The sequence below is a fragment of the Protopterus annectens genome, chromosome 1.part0 (assembly GCF_019279795.1).
Source record: "Protopterus annectens isolate FY-2018-M chromosome 1.part0, PAN1.0, whole genome shotgun sequence".
Taxonomy (NCBI): Eukaryota; Metazoa; Chordata; order Ceratodontiformes; family Protopteridae; genus Protopterus; species Protopterus annectens.
In genome coordinates, this window is record NC_056725.1 from 727530909 (window position 1) to 727556153 (window position 25245).

General features: G+C 37.7%; 1 protein-coding gene across 2 annotated transcripts in view; it reads left to right on the top strand.

Annotated features, from left to right (window-relative positions):
• EXOC3L2 (exocyst complex component 3 like 2) overlaps positions 1 to 25245 on the top strand; it is a 640637-nt gene that overhangs the window by 228063 nt on the left and 387329 nt on the right. Inside the window, exon 1 of one of the 2 annotated variants that reach the window (XM_044062617.1) lies at positions 1571 to 1807. The exons of the other annotated variant lie outside the window; for it this stretch is intronic. The gene's annotated coding sequence lies outside the window, so the exon portion shown is untranslated. Of the gene's footprint in view, positions 1 to 1570; positions 1808 to 25245 lie in introns of those variants that run through there. 2 annotated transcript variants of the gene reach the window in all.

Here is a 25245-nt window from a genome sequence, read left to right on the forward strand (position 1 = left end):
CTTTAACTATACCTCATCCTTCTCTAAAATGATCACCCTGTATGTTATACCTTTGTAGTGTATATGCTAATATATAGCCGGGAAAGGAAGAGACTCAATTTTCACATTTTGTACTTTAATTTTCGTAATTTAATGATTGAGAATATGTATATGTTACTGTTACTTAGAAGTCCATGGTTTCAATGTATTTATTAGTTTTCATGTATTTTTTTATTATTCAATGTATTTTTTCTTATTTATGTACTATTAAATGCTCTATGTGATCTGTTCAACAACTTTGCCAGCATTCACTGTCCTATATTTCTGTAGTGTTTTGTTTTGTTTTTGTAATTCTGGGACTTGCACTTGTGTGGATCAGTATTACAAAAAGAGCCTCCCATGGCCTGCAGTGTGATAATTCTGTCTTTCTGTAAGTATTTGTTTTCAGTGAGAGCTGAAATTGACAAAAGACTTGGCAACAGCCTTCTTGAGACGACATAAATTCTGCACCAGTACATGCTGCTCTCTTCTAATGTAAACATTACTTATCAAGAGTATACCTTTAAACATTTGGGAGAGTTTGTTTTGGGAAAGGGAGGGCCCCATTATTTTTCTTCAATGTATGTGTGATGTCCAACAACAGAGAAAATGTCTGCCAAATAAACTAAGCAGTTATAGAAACAATATTCAGTATTATCTTCTGCGCAAACTACTTCGGATGGTATATAATTGCCAGTTTCTTCTTCTTGGATGATATTTTCAGTAGAAAAATGTATGAATTTGCCCACATATAGACACTGCAAACACACATGTGCACACAAAATAAACACTCACAGGCACACTTGCACACATGCACGCACAAATACATATACGCACACTCACACACACACACACACACACACACACACACACACACACACACGCACAATGTGTCTCAATTATAATTCTGAGACTCATACGAAATCATGTAATCACGAGGAAAAAAAGAGCACATAGAGGGTAACAGTGAATATCAACAATTGCCATTCTCCTTCAAGTTTTTTTTTTAAGAAGGGTGGTCCCCTGCATCCCCAAAGACCCACTGCTTACATATACTGACTCCATGATTGCTATCTATACCTTGTCGAAAATGACGTACTCCTAGACACAGTGATCTTGGACATTGCACTTTCACTTTTGCTACTCCAGGAAAAGTACTAATGACTTATCTTGTGCAAAACGGAGGGGGTTAATGCATGTTCTCATTTCTTACTTAGAAATAGCATTCACAGAAAAATGTTGTGCTTAACAAGCTTGGCTGCATTTTGGAAAGTTATTTTGCTTCTGACACTTCTGTATGTGATCTGTGTTTTTGTTTATAAACCTTATATTAATACTCATTCTTCATATTTAAAACCTGTAATAAAAATTAAGGGTTTGACCTTTCTGTTGTCATGTCACAGATGCCTTTAAACTAATTGTAAATTATCAGAAAAGACTAAAGAACAGTCTTTGTACCTCTGGTTAGCACACATTTATCTCTCATGTGAATTATTTACCAGCAACTATCATGTCATTCCCTTTAAATTGGATAGAAGATTTCAGAGTCCAATAGCTTACTGCCGAGCTCATTCCAGGATAGTCAACACTACCAAATGTTTTCATCTCACTTGAGGCTCCAGGCTTGCGTGGATAAAGGACAATTATTTTTATTATTGATGTGAGAATTTGCTGTGACCCTTTTTGGATCCTAGGAGTTATGCAGAATCAGCAGGATTCCATCATAGTTAAGATTTTGTCCTGTCTGGTGGCTGAGGAATGACTGATAAATATTATAACAAAGGCCATGGTAAGTAAGCAAAGATTTCAGACCCCATTTTACTGCTTGGACAAGTCAGTTGTTGTTGTGTCTTTTGGCTTTTCCCGATTAGGGGTCGCCACAGCAGAACTCCGGTCCGCTAATGATTGGTAGTTGATTTTTACATGCCGAGTTACCAGCCCTGACGCACAACCTTCAACGAAGATACACCCATTCACGCATGTCTCCACGCAGAAGACGCTCTAGCTGAGAATCAAACCGGACAGCGTCTTACCGTGAGGTGACAACGTTACCGCAGCACCACCACCGCGGGTTACCGCAGCACTGTCATTTAAAATTTCTTTTCTACATTTGTGTAAGAGGGTCACTGACTGATCTTGGTGGTTTTTTTTTTAATTGATCTCTGCATGTTTCAGGTGAATGACACCACAGATAATGACATATGCACAGCAACACCAAAGTTGAATAAACTTAAGTAAAATGAGATCATATTTCTCTCTCAAGTATTTAATGTGGTGCATTTTGTGATTATACAATGCATATTCCAAAACAATAAAGTGAGTTACAGTTTGTTGTTTGTATGACTAGTGAAGTGAAAATGAGTAAGCAGGTTCTGATGTAGTCACTTGAAGGTATACCAAAGGAACAACTAGTTTCTGTGGCACGTATCTTTTATGTAGTTCAAGGGTATCCAACAAGCAAACATTCGTATGGTAAAAAAATATTCTGCAACTGGTAAGAAAGCATGTTTATGAAAATCTGAAAGCATCAGTTGCAGTTATTGCAAACAGTAAGATGCACTGCTGTATTGGCCAGATTTCCGCTAGTCTGTAATACATAAATCTGTTTGTTTATTGACTTGTGGTCAGCTTTTCTCTGTGCAGGTATATGTGACAGTTTTCCTGTCAATGTATGCTATTGCTCTTTGAATCACGTGAATCTTGATTGAGCAGGTGTTGTTACTGCTTACATGTGTTGTATCTTACTGCAGCTACAAAGTGAAGAAGCAGAATTTAAAATATAATCTTCATGGTTACTGCTAATATAATGCAATGACCTTTCTGCTTGCATAGCATACACATTCCTATTTATTCTATGTACTTCTTTTAAACCAGGCTGTAGAGCAAGCCAGGATACTATTTTGAAGCTCATATGTAATGTGGAAGTCAGCCATAGGTGCTCAAGAATACAGTGAAATTTTTCCCCCTCCAGTTATCTCACAGTACCCATTTAGGTAAGGTTAAAGTTCAGATACAGCTGCATGTTTGAGTTAGAAGGAATTCTGTGATCATAGCTTCTTCCTCTACACTTCTACAACTCTTTGCTTACTGAAACAGTAGAGCTTTCTCTCTGTCCTTCAGATTCCTTTTCAAAGCATTTCTTATTACATATTTTGCTGTCTCAAGTGCCTGGTTTGTTGCAGTGTGTCTCTATCTTGAGCACATTGCACTTAGAACACTCTGTACCTTGTACTGGCATGTATGTCATTGTGAGTTTTATTATACTAGAGCAGGAGTAGCTTCCTAACTCCTGCTGTTCTGTGAAGGAGTCTGAAATATTTCCTCATGTTAGGAGATTTTGAACATATGATTATAGGATCATAGGAGATTACTAGGCTATCAACCTGGAGGTCATTTTAAGCCTAGCCATTTCAACCCATTGTAATAGCATAGAGGTACTAGTCAATACCCCATATTGCATTTAGTGATAACTGCCAATGTTCAGGAGGGTTATGGATGCTATGCCTGGTAAGAAGTTATGGTACCCAATCTGCTCATCCAGGCTCCTCTTGAACAGTGTCATAGCCGTGCTCTGTTTCCATGAATTGATACCTGTTCCAAAGACATGGCAGTTTCTGGGAGATAAATCTGTCTCTGTAGCATGTCCAGTTTAAGTTGCAGGCCATATTTAAGTCCCTGGAATGGGTGGCCCTAGACCCATTTGATTTATGGATATGCATTAAGTTCATTAGGTTTGGGTCTTGGGTTGCTCTGTAGGCCAGACATAGGTCTCTTCTAAGAAGTCTATACAATATGGAGTATAGTGACATGGATTTTATTTGGTCCATGTAAGACACATGCTGAAAGTTCTTGATCGTCTCTGTTAGAAACCTCTGAGGTCTCTCTAATTGCTGTAGGTGCTTAATACGGTACATACCGAATGGGGCATTATACTCAATTATGGATGGAGGTCACCTGTATCTTTATTTATGAGATCCATAGTAATACATTCCATGGCCTTATAGATGAGGCTGGTCAGATTTATGGGTCTGTAATTCCCCGGGTCTGTTGCTAGGTCACCTCTGTGTGTGTGTGTGTGGGGGTTTGGATAACTGTAGCCATTCTCCATTCCACAGGAACAAAACCTGTGGTTAGGCTATAACTGAAAAGGGTACTTAGTGGTAATGATAGTTTATGTTTTAGCCTGTTTAGAAGGGATGTCATGTTGTCCCATAGAGGTTGTGTTCTTTGCCTTGGACAGGATTTTGAGATCCTACTCTTCAGATATGTAAGGTGGGGGGAAGTTTGGGGGATTGTTTTTTGTAAGTTAGGAGAGGATAAAGGAGTGAAATTTTTGCTAAACCTATCCACTAGAGGGTTTGCTATTTCTATGGAGTCAGTGTGTGTGATACCGATGGCAACCAGTTCTGTACATGCTTGGGCCCTACCCTTTAGGTCATGTACATAGCTGTAAAAGGCCTTATGGTTATCCTTGGCAGTACTTGCTAGGTTTTTCCTCAAAGGAGCCCTTGGAGAATTTGAGTGTTATGCCTTACGGGTTTGGTGGGTGAGACACTGGTGTTGTTATGTGTTATAGGTGTTGTGGAGACTGTGTTAGCTGTAGCAGATTTGTGTTTTGGAGGTATCTGGTGTTTTGCTAAGTTTTTCAAGAGAACTCCCGCGTATGTGGATTTATGTCTTTGATGCATACTGTGTGTAGTGGTATGTGTGTGGATAGTGGTGCTATGTGAATATGCAGTGAATTGAAAACCTTCTCCATGTTATTGTTTTGGTTGAAAGAGAACATGGATTCTAGATTCTTGGTGTAAATACATCTCTAGCACTCTGTACTAAACTGTGTTATTAGTAGAGGGTTGTCTGTCTACATGAGGCAGTTGCTACACTACCTCAAGATACCCAAGTCAACAAGGGTAGTCCAACTGTCCATAATGCTAGGTTGAAGACTGTTGTCACTAGGGGTGGCTTTTCAGAAATGATCACTGAGGAGCTCTGCAAATGGATAGTTCTGCCTGGGTTTTAAGAGAACATTTGTTAAATTTAACTGTCTGACTTTGTTGCACCATTGCATAGTAGTGCACAGTGCTGCATGATGTGCAAACAAGCAAGAAACCTGCTCAGATGCAAGGCCTAAATACCAGAAGCTAAAACTTGAAAAAAAAACTCTTTAATAAAATTCAAAAGGACAAATTAGCATGCTTATTCCAAGCCCTAGACTGGCATCCCTTTACAAGTTACGTGTCAACCAAATGCAATTTGCTCACAAAAGTGCAGATACACACCTTCCAATCCAAGATGGCCTGGAAAATGTGCTCAGAACAAACAAACCGATACAAAAAGTCCCAGAAGCAGCAGGCCTGGATCTGGACTATGCTACACCTACTAGCTACCCTAGTTTCAGTGGAGAACACTGGAGAATATTTAACACAGCAGCAAAATAGCAGTGAGACACTGAAAAAAATGTTTACACCAGTAGAAAATCATCCAGGAGGCCCTACATATTTATTTATTTGTTAACTTATTTGACATTTGTTAACCGGGTTGGTCTGACTGGGCATGAAGCCTTTTTTCAGCAGAGATCTGAGGAGAAATGATACAAACATGTACAAAAATAATGCATATACAAGTACAAATACAGATACAGAGCTTAACAAAATGATAGAGATGCAAAAGTAATTAAGACTTATTAACACAAAATGTAAAAACAGTAGCATTCACACAGAGGGTAATACTACAATTACAGCAATTGCAAATAATCAGTTATGTAGTAGAGTGTTAACTTCCTTTTATATATAAGAAATGAGAGAAAATGGTTTATTAATATGCTTTAACAATTGGATGTAATAAATATAACACTGTATGAGCAAAGAAAAAGGAGAAAAGAAGCTGTGGAGGGGTAGGTCAGGTAATAGTAGGGCAGGGGCAGGTCCATGTGTTAAGCATGTCATTTTGTAGTGTTTTTTTTAAACTGAGACTGTTTGTGATGGATCTAAGGTCTGCAGGAAGTTTATTCCAGGTGCAAGCTACAGAATGACTATACAGTAGTTTACCAGTTTGCTTTGTGGGCTTATAGACTTCAAGGAGATGTTGGTCTGCACTGCACAGACATTGTTTGGGGATATATGGAGAGATAAGGGTAGAGAGAGCAAGGCAGAGTGAGGGATTAGTTAGTAGAGAGTATGTAAGGGGAGCTGAGGAAGTAAGAGTTGGTTTTGGACTTCTGACCATGAAAGAATTTTAGGGCAGTACAGTGATGGGATTGGTAGGGTAGATTGGGCAGCAAATCTAGCTATTTTATTATAGGTGGATTCAAGTTTGGTCATGATGTTAGATTGGAGATTTGTGTGAATAGGTGCAGTATAGAATAGGGTAGTCAGTAAAAAAGCTTGAGCTAGAGAACGTTTTGTGTCCTTCATTAGGTACTTCTTTTTCCTATGCAGTAGATCTAGTTTTTGATGTGTTTTTTGATAGCTTGTAGAATATGAGTGTCAAATTTAAGTTGATAGTCGATAACAATGCCAAGGAGTTTAGTATGGGTTTCTACTGAGATAGTAGTATTGTTAAGGGATCATTTATTTTATTTTTTTTTGTTTATTTTACACTTGTTTACCGGGAAAGTCCGACTGGACATAGGTCCATTTTCAGCAGAGGCCCAGGGAGAAAAGCTCCACATTACAATACATTACATGAGAGTAAAAAGAAGTAGAACATACATGCATCTGGCATATATACACATCAGGACAACATGCTGGTGATTAACAAACATACATATAGCATATATACACACAACAGGACATCATGCTAGTGATTAACATTTCTTACATTAGACAATCAGAGGTACATTTTTTTTTCTTTTGCAGTTACAAGTTTTGTAAGGTAAATGTATATGGGTTTGGAAGCTTTCAGGGGAGAAACTGTTTATACATAGTTGTACCCTGACAAATTCTCTTGGTATGGATTAGCCTCGTGAGTGGCATGAGCATAGCCAGTTACTTAGATAGTGGGTTTTCAGGAGTTTTTTGAATTGACTAAAGGAGGTGGTAGACGTTATTTGGCTTGGTAGTGTGTTCCAGGTTTTGGCAATGGTGTTGGCAAAGAGGGACTTACCAGCTTCATTTTTATGTTTGATGACAGTTATGAGGTTCTGGTTACTAGATCTTAAGGCTCTAGAGGGAATGTAGGGCTGAATTAGGCGCTGAAGTGCTGGAGTTATCTCAGGAAGGTAGTCGAGTTTGTGCGCTATAGAGTTGATTGAGTAGAAGTATATGAGGCAACTCAAGCCAGTTGAGTTGCTTAAGGGATAGACAGTGGTGGGACCTATGTGAGGCTTCAGTAGTAAACTTGGCAATCTTGTAGCAAGATTCCATTTTATTTAGATCAGTTTGGCAGAGATTGTCAAGATGGGAGAGGCATAGAGGAGGGTGGATAGAAGATGAGTCCTTGCGATGGTTACTTTGGTGCTTTTTGTCATAAACTGTTTGTTCCTGTAGAAGAGACCAAGTTTTTTATTAACTTTCTTAATGGTTTATGCTATGTGGATGTTGAACCTCAGGTCATTGTCTATTTCTACGCCTAGCAGTTTAGTGTCTGTGGTACAACTGATATGAATGTTTTCTTTGGAGCTAATGGTGAAATTATTATTTAGGAGAGGAGCTCTGCCAGGACTGAAAATAATTTGTTTTTTTGGGATTAAGAAGAAGTTTGATGTTAGTGAACCAAGTTTCGGCTAGGGTAAAGTCATTTTGGGTAAGGGTTTGCAGTTCACTAAGGGTCGGGGCAGCACATATGAGGGTAGTGTCATCTGCATATTGCACTACTGAGGCAGTGGGAGAGGATGAAGAGATCTGATTTGTAAAGAGAGAGAACAGCAATGGGCCAAGGATGGATCTTTGAGGGACTCCTATGGTTACTGGTAACAGGGGGGACAATTGGTCCTGCCATAGGACTGCTTGCTGAAGGGCAGATAAGTAGCTGTTGAACCATGATATAGAGGAGGGACATATTTAGGGTGGATAGGGTATCAAGAAGCAGACTGTGGTTTACCATGTCAAAGGCTTTTGATAGGTCTAAGAATATGGAAGAAACAAATAGTCCCTTGTTTCTGTGGTGGTTAACTATGGTGGTGAATGATAGTAGTGTTGTCTTGGTGCTATGGGAAGGTGTAAAGCCATGCTGAGATATGGAGAGTAGGTTGTTATTCTGGAGGTACTGTAGTAGTTGAGTATGAACAACTCTTTCTAATATTTTGGATAAAGGTGATAGGATTGCTATTGGGTGATAGTTGGTGAACTCTAAGGAGTTGCCTCCTTTGTGCAGTGGAATTATATATGATGTTTTCCATGAGGTGGGGACTTTGCATTCTGAGAGAAATCTGTTTATGAGAACAGAGACAGGATAGGCTATAGTTTCAGCTGAGATCCGAAGGAAGTCTGCTGGCAGCTTATCAGCTGCTAGAGTGGTTGGTTTAAGCTTACCAAGGAGTTTAGATATTGATTTGGTGGATACAGAGTGGAGGTGAAAATTGGGGCTATTGTTTTGTATATTGGGGTGGGTTGGGGTAGTTATTGGTGTGGGGCTGCTAGTACTATTTTGGGCATTGGCAAGGGTCTGGACTGTTTCGGTAAAGAATTTGTTAAACTGAGTAGGAATGTTTTCGTGGTTATCTGGAAGCACTGGGGTTGAAGTTGTGGACATTCCTGGATGCAATATACCATTTATTGAGGCCCAGAATTTTTGTGGGTTGTGAGCATATTTTTCTTGCATGCTTGTATAGTAGTTGGATTTGTCTAGTTTGATTTGTTTTTTGGCTTTGTTATGGAGCTCTACATAGTTTTGTCTCAAAGTAGTGGTTTTGTTTTTCTGATATTGAATCCTGGCCTTGTCCCTTTCTGTCATTATAGTTTTAGTATCTTTTCATAAGACTAAGAAGGAGATTTTACAATACTGCAGAGATTTAGGGAGGAAGAGAAGACTTTTTTTTTTGGATTAAATAAGAGTTCATTGTTGGCTAGCCATTTTTCCACAGACAGGAGTGAGTCTAGGGTAAGGGAAAGAAGGTGGAGGAGATAATTGGATCAAGATATGAGGTGGAATCATCTGCATACTGGATTAGAAATGAGTGGAGGCAAAATGTATAAAGATTATTTGTAAAGATGTTTAATAGGAGGGGCCCTACTATGGAGCCTTGGGGTACACTAGTATGTACAGGAAGGAAGGGAGAGGAGGCTGATAGTCAATGAACAGACTGAAATCTATCAGCAAGGTAACTGGAAAAACAGAGTATAGTAGATTCAAAGAGATTGAGGTTTTTAAGTTTACATAGAAGCAGATAATAATAATAATAATAATAATGGTAATAATAAAATAATAATTTAAACAGTTAAGAGATCAGTTAATTAAGTACCGCTTGGTGGTAAAACCAGAGCAGGCAGAACAGGTAGCGTTAAAACTGTGAAAAAAATACCAATAAATACTTAACAAACAGTGCAAACAGCAAAAAAGCTTGCCAAACAGTGAAAACAACAACAAAATTTGATTTTACGGGCACAGTGTAGCAGGCAGTTGCAGTATAACAGTGTAGTTCAGTATACAGTAAATAAATACAATATAAAGGTAGGCGGCAGGCAATAAAAAAGTGTAGTAAATAATATAAACAAGCAAAAAAAACAGGGAACTTATGTTTTTTTGGAAGCTTAGAAGCCTCTAGTAGTTTGGTGTCTCAGCTCAGAGTTATGACTGGTAGCCCACCTCAGTTCAGCTTGGTACAAAAAGCAGAAACCTGCTCAGATGCAAAGCCTAAATACCAGAAGCTAAAACATGAAAAAAAAAAAAAAGTTCTTATCAACATTCAAAAAGACCAATGAGAATGCTTATTCCAATCCCTCGAACTGACTCCCTTTACTAGTCAGGTGCCAATCAAACACACTTCTCTCAGAAAAAAGTGCAGATAAACCCCTTCCAAGTCAACATAGTCTAAAACAATAAGTGAGAAATTCACTGAAAAACCAGTCAGTAAAAACAAAATAAACAAAATGAAAACTCTATCAAAGCTAGAACTTTCTCTGAGTGACCTCCCAAACCTCTTGTATCAGTAGCACATGGGATATATGCAAATAATCGTTATGACCATCAGGTGTTTCAGCTAATTGGCGATTCTGAATGCCCATGACTTGTTTCAAAGATGAAACAAGTCATGGGCATTCAGAATCGCCAATTAGCTGAAACACCTGATGTTCATAAGCATCATTTGCATATATCCCATGTGTCCCTAATTCAAAATAGTCTGGAAAATATGCTCAGAACAAACAAACCACAAAACAAACAGTTCCAGAAGCAGCAGGCCTGGATCTAGACTATGCTACAGCTACTAGCTACCCTAGTTTCAATGGAAAACACTAGGTAATATTTAACACAGTAGAAAAAGAGCAGTGAGACACTGAAAAAATGTTTAAAATAGGAAAAATAGCAGCCAGGAGGCTCTAAAGAATTATTTAAACATTACAGCAGTGTGAATATACATACATAATAAATAGAATACTGACCCCATTTGTCTCCCACTATGCCATATCAGTCCACGTAACTGTTGGTTTCATATAATACAGCAGATAGCAATACAAAGCTGTACTGACACGTTATCTGTGCTTGTCCTGTTTTTGAACCCATTATTTATGTTAGTGTGGGTAGCAATATGGTTGACACGGATTGATGGTAATAGAACAAGCATTTAGGATGTTTAAAAATAAATTGATTTGCAGATGATCAGAATAAGAAGAGCTCAGAACAAAAAACTGATCCAGTGCCTTGTGTAACACTTGGCATTTGAATATCATTTACATGGCACTTGTGCAATGACCTGTCAGTAAAATGCATAAGTTTAATTTATCCATTTGTTGATAAGTTACAACTATTTTGTACTCTTTTCAACCATGAGAGAAACCAAAGCCACAGGGCAACTGCAATGTATATACTTTATACAGGTTAACCAAACAACACTGTTTTGGGAGGTGACTTGAAGCTGCAGTACCTGGAAATAAAAATCATGGAGACAGAGAGAAATATAAAAACTCCACATGGATTGTGACCAGAGATAAGGACTGAAGTCCTGGAGCTCTGATGCAGGGATCTTAGGTACTAAGCCACTCTGTTATCCTAAGTAATACCAGCTGATAACAGCTGTGTTACTAAACATCCTATAGACCAGGGTTTAGGGAACTTACTAGACATTCATGATAGGTTGATCTGCAGGTGGAATCATGTGAGGGATGAGACGATGTAAGCTGGCTTGGTGGAATCAGCACTTACAGTACTGGATTTGTCTTATTATTTGTGATCCATTATCCTCAAAGCTCGTAATTCTACTGTTGGCATGTTTGTAGTTACATTACCCATCAAGAGTAAAGCTCGACTAATTTTATTACAATTTTGGAAACTTCAGGCTGCAGTGTGATATATGCAAATTCCAGTAGCATATATGGGAAACTTTGCCTCCCTGTTTCAGATTTTTTTCCTGATAGTAAACTAAAAGATGGATACAAGGTTTGGATGTAGGCTCACTTTGCTCAGATACTTTTTCAGCAATTCTGGATTTAAAATAAACTTCCAACTTTATTTAACATATAAAAACAACAGTAAGGTAACATTCTGCCCTGTTATATTGTAGGAGAGTTAGGGTGATGGGTAATTCAGCATAGTAGCATGATTGCCTCTCTGGGTGTGGGATTTTCTGCACATCAGTGCCCAGCTGTAAGCTATATGAAGGATGATGTGTCTTAGTGGTTGACTGAGTAACATTACTCAGTGCTTCCTGGTAATGTAAGTGAGGTGCTTCCATTGTGCACTGTTATATAGACAGCAGCTCCGGGTTATAAACAGATGATTAGTCCTTCAGGATGTTGAAAAGTAATTAAAATGACATCAGTAGTCATGTGAAGAATGTCATCATAGCCTGACCTTAGTGAAGATAAAACTTCAGTTATAAACAGCACCTGAAGATTATACTTGTTAAATTATGCGGTAATCATAGTGATGTAAATAAAAGGAAAAGTAAGAACATCGTAGATGAAAGAATTTCTTGCTGTAGGGAGATTTTTAGATGTGGCAGAGTGAGTACAATATAGCTGTAGAATCTTTCTAGGGGTACTGAGAAATAGAGGGCTGGGTATGGGATTGTACGGAAACAAAAATTGTATGAGGGACAAGTAGCTCAGAGAGTACGTAATGAAGCTGCCGAAGCAGTGAATCTAAACCTGGTTATTGGAAGTGGATCATGGCATGCATAATAGACAGAAGACATGTAATAGACAAAGATCAAATCTACGAACTAGACTGAGGACAACATAGAATAAAACACCACAAAACCTTGGTGGACAATAGCTTCGCTCCCATTATTGTAGCATTAGTACCACCGGGGTCTATGTGATGCAATGCCTGTGACCAGTCAAGATTGGAGTGGGGATGTGACTCTACCACTCAGCCTTTAAGCTGAATAAGATTACAGTTTTGAGTACCAGTTCCTTTGAGTTTGCACTGAGTGAAGAAGTAAACTAAGGGCACTTCCTCATCTGCTGCCCCCTACCCCCCCCATAGTGTTAGTCCAGCAATATGTTGCATACATAGATATGTCACTTCCCAAATGGATAATCCTGAGAGATTCCAGAATCAGCTGTGATGAATAATCAGAAGCTTTCTGCAGGAATTCTTCTGTATTGTGAAGTGGTTTGGATTATTCAGGTTGTTATGTTTCTTATCCGAAAATGTTGGCACACTCTGGACTTGGTACTTTAAATTGGTATTACAGCTGGAGATCTTGTAATGCACCCATTTTCCTCTACTATTTGGTTCATTTTTGACTGTGAAATCCCTGGCCTGGTTTTTTATGCAATGCAGGAGAAATGGTCTGGTCACCATGGAATTCTTGGGTCTCGTTTTGTTTGGACAGCATCATGACTGCTTTGACATTGAGCTAGGTAAGCTGGTTGGAGTCAGCAATTATGGCCTCACCTCCTTAATGGATATATTTACCCTGTTCTGCGTTTGACAAGTCCATCTGGCACCATATGACCCATGGTTTGATTTTTTCTGCACAGACCTAAGGGTTGAAGGATTGAGTATAAATGATGTCACACTAGTATGGTATGTCAGACAGAGCTCTCCTGAAGAAAACTGGTTGTCCTGTGAGATCTTTGCTGGGCAAATCAACTAGTAACATTCTTCTAGGTGGGAAGGAGGATGGGTAGTCCAGGCTATCTAGCCATCTTACCACCTGGATGGTTGTATCAGGAGAAAAATGTGATCATGCTTCCTGTATTTTGTTACCAAATTTGCTGTAATCAGATCAAGTGTTTTGTAAGGTGCTCATATGGATTGTGTCAATGTTCCTTAGGAGTTGTTACTGTCATCAAATTAGTGTGTTTCCCTTACCTAATCATGATGATTTTCTCTCTCTCTGTCTTGTTTCCAGTCTGTAAACTACATCTGGGGGACTGGATCTTTGTCCCATTGAGATGGTTCTTTCCTTTCTAGTGATATTAGACCCAGTTCTGTACCAAAACATCCTAGTCTCACTATCTTGTATAAAAACTGAAGAAGACATTTATTATTCTTTATCTGAAAAATGCTGCGTTAATTTATCAATCAGGACAGTTGTCAACCAGTCTAAAACCTTAATTGGTAGAGACCTTGAAAATGTAATTTGATGCTATGTGGATGGCAGCATATAAGTTAAAAGTATCACTTATGCATTCCAGTCTTGTTTTGGGTAAGTAATGCTACTTTGATGGCTGCACCATGAAGGGACTTCAATCGTCAGTGTTGGTCCTACTCATTCTCTCATAAGCAGCCTGTCATGGTGGGTCATACCATATTATTTGAACAGTTGGAACATCACTTTAGCATCACTGATATTGTCTTGGACTGGTTCATGTCCTCCTTCGCTGGACAAATAGAGTGGTTTTAGAGGAAAGTTGTTCTTCTTTCCATTGCTGTCTTGACTGTGATCTCCCTGATGGTCCTAAGCTTGGTCTGCTGTTATCTTATACTGACATACATTTCTTGGGTGATACACATTAGAGGTGAGGCTTGAAATATCGTTGCTGCTCTGATGACATGCAGTGCAGCTCCAGCCCTGCAGCTTCACTCAGGAGTTTGAATTTTGTCAGCTATTAACAGTCTTGCTAGTGACTTGAAATAAATCCTGATATAGCTGGTTTAGATCCATCTGAAACAACATATTTAAGATAGTCTCCATGTTCAGTTATGCCGCCCCATGGGAGTTTTTGGAACCATTTACTCTCTTAATATTATCTGCCATAGAAGTAAACTGCAGTTCACTTCAAAAGAAAGTAATTTGAGGGTGATTATTAACAAGCCACAAATAAAGACACAGCTTTCATATGCCATCAAACCCTCCTGTTTCCACTTATTTATGTAGTTATTGATTGATTGATTGTAATTTGATAACCAGGTAAACAGGTTGCTCAAAGTTTTTTTTTTTTTTTCAGGCACAACCCAAGCCAAGATAGGCTGAGATACTGCACAAACATCATATCATGATTTATAAATGTGCAAATGCAGTAAACCTTTAGACAGATATAATAGAGTTGCACAGCATAAGGTAATTTGCATTTATTAAGTAGTATCCATTGATATTTACTTGGTGTAGCATTTACAGTTTACATCTATTGGTAGTATGCAGTGGTATTTGCGTGGTAGAGAATTTTACATATGATTCAAGATTTATTGGTAATTTACACAAGCAATCTTTACAGTATATAGATTACTAACCATTGTCTTGAAAGCATGTGCACTAGGCTTCATCAGTGAGATGTCTTTTAAATTTGATCTTAAATGTTCCAGTGTACCTTGCTCTCTCACTTCACTAGGTAGGTGATTTTTAAAGGGAGGTGCCATGATTGATGAAGTTATTTTTCTGCTGCTGTTGCGGTTTTGAGTCTGGTTTGATGATGGAGAGGATATTTACAGTGTTGTCCCTCAGAAAGTAGTTGGGAGGACTAATTTGAAGACTGAACACAGTGGGGAGACATTACCTTCAATACATTTCTTATTTCTCCTGTGGATCACCCATGTACTCTATATGCCCTAGTCTACTTCTGTTTGGATTAATGTAATGCTGTATATGTGAGGTTTCCAATTTCAGAATGTGATCACCTGTACTACCTGCCGTACCCCATAGCTCTACAAATAACTCTGGTGTGGAATATAATGCTGGCTCTGCATGTACTGCAATGACTTCTTACTAGGCAGTGTATCAGTGATAAAGTTCTGATTCTGATGAACTTAACCATACATGGTTTGGATCTCCCCATCTTTGGGATTTACTGGGCTGTGTCAGTCATCCTGTTTCTTGATTTTGGCCTCCCAGGGGCTTATTGTGTTTCTGGGGGCATGGTTGCAGTATATGGGCAGTCATCCTTTGCCCACTAGAGGGATAATCCTCAGGAATGTACTAAATGGTTGACTGAGGAGTTCTTGACCTTTTTTAATTTCTCCAAATCTTTTGGGTTTCTAATACCATGATGGGAATGGACCCCATTCCTAAGTCAAAGTATGATCAAGGTTCATGAAATTAGTATTGTTTCACTCTTTGATGCCAGCCAAAATTGCTCTTCACAGCACCTGCAGTGTAATCAGAATTGACTCCTTTTGTAATTCGTACAGAGTTATGTGTATTTGTAGCATATCTAAATATGATTGCAGACTCTGTTTTATAAAACCCGTTGCTCCTACTACTATTGGAACTATCTGAATATCTTTCTTCCACATTGCTCTAGTTTCTGCTTGTAAATCCTGATATTTTATGACTTTGTGTCTCTCTGTATGCATGACACTGTAGTCATTGGATGTGGCGATTTCAATGATCAATGCTATTTTTGTCTTCTTTTCTTGGACTACTATATCTGGTTTTCTGGCATCTATCTTTTGAACTGTTGACAATGGATGATTCCATGTGATGCAGTATGTGCATTTACATGAAAATGCACTTTCATAAATAACACTGCACCAAAGAGTTGTGATAGATCACAGTACAGTGAGGATATGGGAGTATTCCCTTTTCCCCACTGTAGTTTAATCTTATAGTTCGTATATATAAGTAGCGGGGGGGTGAGGGGTACGGGGGGGGGGTGCCCCACTGCATAAGTACATTTGTTGTATTTTTTTTGTCTGTGTGTTTTCTGTTGTGGTTCAGTATAGTGTTATTGGTGAAACTGTGTTTTTTGTAAATGTACTTTCACTAAAGTGGACTCGGTTATCTAAAATATGATAAAGTGTAATTCTGATGGGTCGAAGTAGATATATGTATATATATATATATATATATATATATATATATATATATATATATATATAAAATTGTGCAAAAATTGCTGGTTTGAAAAAAATAAGTTGATTGTGTGCGCTATCTTTTTACATAGGTGCAAGATCTCAGTACAGTGGGAAGTGGGGAATTTGCCCTTTACTCATTGTAATTTAATCCCAGAGTTTGCATATAAAATTAGCAGGGAGTGTAGGGGTTGCAGGGGGGACAGTTTTACTTTTTTTTTGTATTTGTTTTACTGTGTTGGTTGTTGATCAACCAGTTGTGTTCAAAGTATTTTTTTCAATATATGGGCATACACCCATAAATATATAGATGTGTGTGTGTGTGTGTGTGTGTGTGTGTGTGTGTGTGTGTGTGTCTGTGTGTGTGTGTGTGTGTGTGTGTGTGTTTGTATATGTGTGTAGTCTCTATATGAATCATTGATATAATGCTAAACTGAGATAGAAACCAAAACTTCCTGTACCCACCACATTGGGGGCACTGTGTAGTATGCACAGTATGGCATTTGCTAGCTGTATTAATTATATTATGCACAGCAAAACTGTTTTTCAGTTTTAATTCTACCACAGGTAGAATATCATTTGCAGGAAAAAAAAGCCCATTTGCTATTTGGATCAGCTTCATTGCACAGTACACATTATATTTATAAGCACATGAAATAAAGTGAAATATTCGTCTTGCTTATATCTGATTGCAACTTCTTACTATTGGTCATAGTAGAATAATACATGTTAATTGAAGCTCTTTTGTCTTATGTTGCTTCCTTAAAAAATAGTGAACCAAACTTGGACACGTAAAATAACGTGAAACATTCCTCTTGCTTATACTTGACAAAAACGTAATGCTAATGGATGTCACAGACTAGCACTTCCTTTGCACAGTAAAATTACTGTAGCTTTCACATACTAATTATATCTGTAGTACTTGTTAATTTTATTGCACACAATATGTAAGCATAACTTCTCAGTATTGGGTATCAAAAAACTCTCTTACTAATCAAAATAATGTTGCCATAAGTTGCATCCCCATTAAATGTTGCATGTAGTGATATTTGCAAAGCTGTAAAATAAAGCATGATGTCCTCTTGGTTTTAATGGCTACAGCTTGTCACTAACATGCCTCACACAGTTGCTTTTCCTTACCATGCTTGGATTAGCAGAGGTTCAAATGCTAGGTGTACCGGCAGGCTGCATTAACTCTGTCACGCACGGTATTCAGTGCGTGTATATTAACTGTGCAGTGCACAAGCATCATTTGTAAGCTGTTAACACTTCAAACTGTGGACACCATGTTACTGTATAATGCTTTACAATTTCACAGTGTGCAAAGAATATTTAACATTCGTAAAATGAATAAAATATTCATCTTGCTTATATCTAGCTATACATTCTTACTACTGAGCAAAACATCATAGCGATTACTAGTCAGAGGTGTGTTACAACCCAATTATGCTGCCCACAAAATTATGCCTGCAAACAGTTAAGATTAAGTCAGGAACAGCTGTAGGCCAGTTGGAACAATTTGACCCAATAGGGCCCTGCTCCCTTAGGGGGCCCAGCACTAGGCTATGATAGCATCATTATGCCATATCCAACTTTGAGATTTGGCTAACAGACACACTGCAGCAATGTACAGGGAATTTTCCTACTGTAGGCTTGCACCCACAGTACTAAACAAGTCCAGTGTTATCAGTACCGTATTATTAGTAATCACAGCTGCACACGTCTTGTATGGGTCACAGTGATAGCTGCTTGCACTCTCATAGTAGTCAAATGCTATTAATAAGTGCCCAATAGCATTTTCAACCCAAAGCTAGTAGGAGTGGCCCATCTGTTTTTCTGTACCGCTCCAGTTACTGTATCAGAAGATAAGACCAGGCTTATATACAAGAATGATAGAGAGGGACAGTTTTCTATTGATTCTCTTATTGATAGTGGGTTTGTGAATGGATGTTAATGAATAAAATTACAAGACATAACTGTGGAATAGTTAGATTCAGACAGCATGAAAACAAATGAGTACATTTTGATCAATAACAATGCGTCACTGTTAATGTAAGAGCAGGCATGCAGGGAAGTATAATTACGGATAGTATGCAACATAAAGGAACACAGTCACAAGTAGACATAATACAAAAATACAGTGAAATTTAAAACAAATTGTGAAGGGAACAAGGGGAAGTATACAGCTATCTGCTACCCAGGCTCAGGAGATCCAGGCAGTACTAGATAGGTTCGGAATATCTTTACTGGCAAGCAAGGGTGCACCCATCTTGTGGTCACCTACCATGTAGACAGAGGACCTTACTTGTCCCTCAAACAGGCCTCATCCATTGTGTCTGAATGTAGTTATGTAGGCACTCACAGAGGAAATCCAGAACATGTTATTTCAAGGGTAATCTAGAAGTCCAATGGTTTACTTCTATCTTAACATGCCTTATGACAAAATATAAGCTAAAAATAAACATATTATTTTAATGTAATACACAGTAATAATATTTATGTTTGATACCCAATCTGAAATAGTTTTAAGTTCAAGAATACAGCAAGTGAAGGGAGAGATGGGGTGGTAGATGAGAGGTCTCACCAAAATGGGCCAAATGGTGCCCCACCCTTCCTAAGGCCATCCCTGGATTAAATGAAACATTCTTCTTCAATATTCTTTGTTTTAAGCTGTCACTATTAGATATCATGGAAAAATGCTTCCTTAGCACAGTACAACTAATGCAGACTTCAGATTCTGTGTGGATTTGTGGGCTGTTTTAATTCTATTATAAATATTTTTTTGTCTGTAACCTCTCAATATCAGCTGTCACAGAATGCTTCTTTTTTCACTGTAGGATTTAAGATTATTGTGTTGCCTTTAATGTTAAATGCCATGATGTATTTCTTTTAGAAGCTTTGCTTTGTGGTGCATCATTTGTTGACAAAGGCTATGCAGAGTGTTAAGTATTATTATTATGGAAACTTTATTATACATTAATTCTCATGAAATCTAAAATACATCTTCCTGTAGGGCTATGACAAAGAATAGAGGAAATCCCCCTCAGGCTTGGTCAGCTACAACATAATGTCCATTAATCACCTTTCACATGACTAAGCAGGTTCAATCTGCATGTGTCACAGACATTGTGAAATTACATTTGCATCACTTAATAAAACAGTAAAATCTGTACTTACAGCTTGTTCTCATCAATAGTTGCTTGACATTTAAGCAGTGAGAGAGAGGGGAGCTAACAGGGGATGATTTTTATTTTACAAAGTAATATTTATACAGTGTAGCCCACAGTGACTGTCTTAACTGTCTATATAGTACAACTTGTGATTAGTGCTTGCATTGCAGTTATATAACAGACATTACTTTAATACGGTTATAATTTCAACCTTAAGTGCTGCTGACGATTCCTACCAATTAAGTTAATCTTATTTTCTGTTTATTTACTAATGCACTATAAATTAAACAACCACTTTGATTCCTGGTATATTTATCCCATATTTAAGTACTGCAACTCGACTGTGATTTTTAACATCTGTCCATGAAATGTTATCTGTGATCCCACCAAAGCTTATTGCTTTCTGAAGTAATTTCTGTAAATATATATGTGGCCATTTACATGAGAATTAAAGTACATTTTACTGTGGAAGTGTTACAGTTACATCTTGTATAACATGTTTTATGTGACAAATACTTGTAAATGAACATAGTAATATGTTACATAAGCAGGTATGTGATGCTGTTAAACAGCTATAGGGGCTGGCTTGTATATAAACTATTTGTGTTAGTGAGCATTATGGATCTTCTGCACCATTTTACCCCAGGTCTGATAACTAATAGAAAAGATTAGCAGTGTGTCATAATCGAGACGCTAGATGATTATTTTTTATAATCTCGTGGAAAAGCAATACATTGTTTAAGGTAATAACCGCCCAGTATACTCAAAGGGTACGGTTTTAATTCACTATGACAGATGCAGATATGTAACAATACTAAAGGGCTAAAAGATATAGAGAATAAATGTGGGCATTATTTGTGCTACAAATGGAGAACACTGTTGTCTCAAATGTGAATGAGTTAATTGCAGAGCTGTCTGATTACTAACTGATTAAGGATATGTAGTTAAACAGAGCAAAATAGTTTTAGAGTAAACATATGTCTTCTCTGCTATATCTACATGTGGGTGAAATTCCTTCAAGACCATTCAACTGTCCCTGTTTTGAAGGAACATTCGTATTTTCAGGCCACATTTACTCATGGACACAATGTTCATGTTTTTGGAGGTACGTCACTATTTTCAGGCTTGATTTATTCCTTCACACAATTTTCTGAATCCCCCTCATCATATGTGATTTTTTGAAGTTAATACACAGAAAATTGCACTACATGATAAACATACTAGTGGAGCAAATAATTTAAAGAAAGACGACACATATCTTACATCTTAGAAACAAAAGTAAATAACCTTGTGTGGTAGAATTTTATAATATAATTCATTAAATTCTATAGATTTTACACTGTTTCTTTGATACTTTGGTTGTATTTTTCTATCATGTGTCATTCTGGTTTTTGAACATGTGCTTCTGGGTATCATCCAATGCTCCTACTAGAAGCAGAAAGAGTTATGTGCTATTTGTATTCAAATTTCATGCTTTTAGTTATCAAGGTTTTTGGGAGGATATACCTGCTTTTCAAGGGTCTAGTTTCAGTGTTTGAGCCTGAATCACTGGATGCCATTAAACACAAGTACAGTGAATGATTTCTACCAGATAAGTTTTGAAAATACTTCTTTTTAATATTAGGCCTTTGAGCAACATCAACCCTACCTGTCCAAAGGAGTTTCTGCTACTCTGAGTCTTTTTAGATGTCTTAGATCTTCAAAAGAAAGGTTGCTAACTGATCCAAAAGGCCAATTCAGAAACTTCTGGTATGGTATGCTTTGTATACTATGCCCATGCCCTTTGGAAAAAAGTGTTTTTGCACATCTAATCTTGTAACACAGAAGCTTTCTTCAGATGATCCTTAAATTTCCAGCTTTTTCGTTTATTTTTTCTACCCCCCCCTGCCGCCGGGAGCAATTTTCTATTTAGCTCTTTCTTGTGATTTGTTTGCTTTCGGGTGAGCCCCACTTATTCTTCAACAATGTTTGCAGATAAGATGTTAAATACTAACAATAATAATAAAGAGCTTGTGTCTGTGTAAAGTATAACAGCTGTGCATGACACAACAGCTGTCTTGTACTACTAGATTTGGGAATGTTGTACAAGTTACTTCACCATTCACACAAACCAGGGTCTGTCTGATCCATTTCTCTCTCTCTCTCTGCCTCCGTCTCTTTTTTTTTTAATTACTGTTACCTGTTCATTTTAGTGAGATGTGGTAATTATGTAGATTGTGTCTTGGACAGGATTTTATGGAGGTTATGTAGTTTTTATGGATGGATATCTTTTTAATGTAGTTTCTTCATAATTTTCTATATTTTTATTCTTTTCTGTAGTTTTGTGATATTGTTGTAGTAGTCGAGTGAGGGGCAAGTTAGCCAGTGTTGGGTTTTTAATTAATTTATTTTATTCAGGTATAATTTGCTTTATTAATTAGCAAATGCCATTCCAGTGGGTTTGTGTTGTTGAAAATTTTTTTCCATTTTATTTTAGATTTTTTTCATTTTTAATAAAGTTCATAAGTTTATAGTATAGATGTGCAATCCAAACCAATTGTGTCCATATGTATCATGGATGTTTATTAGAAGGGGGTATGCTAGTTAAGAAGTTTGTAGAGGTTATGTTGGGGCATATGTTAGTTTAGGTATTCATTTCATTTTTAGGGGGTTGTCATGTGACAATAGATAGTCTGTAATCTGGTGAGACAGGGCTAGCAACCCTGTAGTATGAATACTGCCTCTAGATGATGGTCACTGTTGATGTGATACCCTGATTCCGTGTGCAAAATGGGAAAAGGGTTATGGATTGACACGTGACTATAGATTTTTCGTGCAGTTTCTATGTGCGATTTTAAGAAGTACAATGGGTGAAGCTTTTGCTTTCTTTTAGAGCGAATTGGGCTGAGTTACAATACTGATAAATACTTAATGACATGGGCAGAGTGATGATAAACTGTTTATGAAATTGATGATACATAGAAGATAAATGCTTGATAAAGCAGGAATGAGAATGATAAAAAATTGTACTCAAGCTTAGATAGACTTTCTGCAAGTTAATTTGTTTTGCTAATTCAGTAACATCTTTGAGCTGTGGCACAAAATGCAGAAATATTTCATGTAAAATCAATATTTACAAATAAAATGTTACTTAGAAACAGAGCTATTTAACATATTGTTAAAACAGATTATGCATTTACATGTTAGTGCAGTGTACCCCAAAATGCAACATTGACTTTAGGACTATTTCACATACTATTAATTCAGTTTCTGTGGCTGAATTTCAGTAACACATACCGTAACTGATAGATATGATTACAGGATTTAAAACTTACAGTTCAAATGTCAGTGACAGTTTTACTTGATGGCATACACTTGTTTGTAAATCACTTTATTTTGAAAGTATTAATATGCATAAGGAAACAATGTACTATATTTTTGTCTGTCCCACTATGACTTTTCACTCTATGTGCCTCCATAACATGTAGCTCCCTTAGTTACAAAAATATGAACACAAATATGAGACTACAAAAACAAGTGAAAACTAATACCCTCACTGTAGGACTTTCTAGATTAACAAACTTAGTGTCATTTTTTTACCTGCTGGGGTGCCTTCTGTGCGGAGTCTGCATGTCCCCCCTGTGGTCATGTGGGTTTCCTCTGGGTGCTCCGGTTTCCTCCCACATCCCAAAGACATGCTGTAGGTGGATTGGACACTCAAAATTGGGCCTAGGTGTGAGTGTGTGCATGTGTGTGCCTTCTGTGGAAGGTTGGGCGCCGGGCTGGCAACTCGACACTGTAAAACTCCACTGCCAATCATGAGCGGACAGGTGATCCACTGTGGTGACCCCTAACTGGGAAAAGCCGAAAGAAGAAGAAAAAGTGTCATTTTTTACCTACCTCTTGCCATTTATTGTGCTTCCTGTTGCTAAATTGTAAGCCACTTAATTGATGAAGTCAGACTCAAAGCATGTTAGGATGCCATAAGAACCTATGTGTGTTAAACAGTATTGAAAGAAGGTACTAAATGTGTAAATGGGTTAATTATTCAAAATCAACAATAGGCTTCATAAGGAATTAAATGCAGCAGAAGTACTGTACACAGCAAGCAAGAATGCAAGTACCAGGTCTCTTATGTGAATTGTCTGTATCAATAGGAATGATAATACAGCCTACATTCAAATTCATACACGTTTTTGCCAGTGCCATGTTGAAGAGAGGTCAAGCCATAACTATGGCCCAAGTGATCTAGATTTGATTAGTGGCTTGAATATAGTAGGTCATAATAACCACCTCAGCAAGCAGAAGCAGTTGCCATCACCACCCCCCAGGACACCCTTACGATCCATGAATTCCCCAGCTGTCTCAGATAAAAAGTCCAAGGGAGGGAGGAAGGAGAAGGTAGTCACAGCAATAAATGGGAACACTGAGATGGCCAATCAGAATGAAGCAGGTTTGAGGGGAGAAAGAAAATTATACATAAGATTCAAATAGTCTACCATTCCAAACACATCCGTGTAAGCAGGTGATACTGCTAAACTAAAAACAGATTAAATCAACATAAAAATGTACTGATTTTCTATGTAACCTGCAGGCATACCTCTCAACTGTCCAAATGTTTGCCTCATATTGTGGTCTGTTCCTGATAACATTTGTGGCTTTCTGGCAAACCACTGAGAACTGAAGTTAATAAATAATGGCAGACATTTGAGTTTCAGACTTAATAAGCTTCAGAAAATATGTGTTAATGTAAAACCTATTATTCTAGCAACTTACTAAGGTTATAAGAGCAATATTTAAAATCTCTCCCCATTTTGGGGTTTTTGTCCCTCCTGCATTTTTTGGCTTTGTCCAGATTTCTTGCAATAGAAAGTAGACAGGCATGGCTATAGGACTGAATTTCTAGACCATTTGCCCACTTAATCTTATTTGTGGCTAAATATTTCAGCCTGAAAGCCTGTTTCCAGTTCTTGAGACTTGTGGCATCAGATCTTTTCAATCGTGGGAACAGAAATAGTAGGTAGATGACTGAAGCATTGCCTTCAGGATACTCTTAGGATAAACCTCAGATGCATTCATCTTTGATGAAACCAATGCACAAGTATAGCACGTATCCTGATGATTTTGGAATCGTGCCAAAACAGCATGCTATGCAGAGAGGACCAGGATGTGCAGCAGACCTACGCATCTATCTGTCTCTCTCTTTCTTCTCTCCACATTTCAGGCAAAACCTTTAGCACCTTTTATCATGGCTTCAATAAAAGAAGAAAAGAATTACAGGTTATGTTGAAGTTTCATACATATGGACTTAAGCCTAGCTGGAAGTGGGGGTAATCAAAGGCCTCACATCATTTATCAGCCAGATTCACACTATCTACCAGATCAGTTACATTTGTTTACTGACTGGGTGGTCTAGACCATTTTTAAAAATCACCCCCAGTAATAACAGTAGTATGATGTCCACCCATCTCATTTAGGACCTTTCAAATGAATAAAAAAAAACACTTTTTTATTGCTGTTTTGGTCATAAAATTCCCAGTTAACAATTTACTCTTACTTGATTTCACGTTTACAATACAAGAGCATTTATATTATTTGCACAAATTGTGCCTTGAGTCATTCTTGAACCAATGATTGTTTTTATCCTTCATTATATGACATGTATTCAGGATATATACAAGGCAGTTGATGGTTTATGTTTTTAGATACCTGAAGAAGCATTTGTGAAAGCTTTCATTATCTC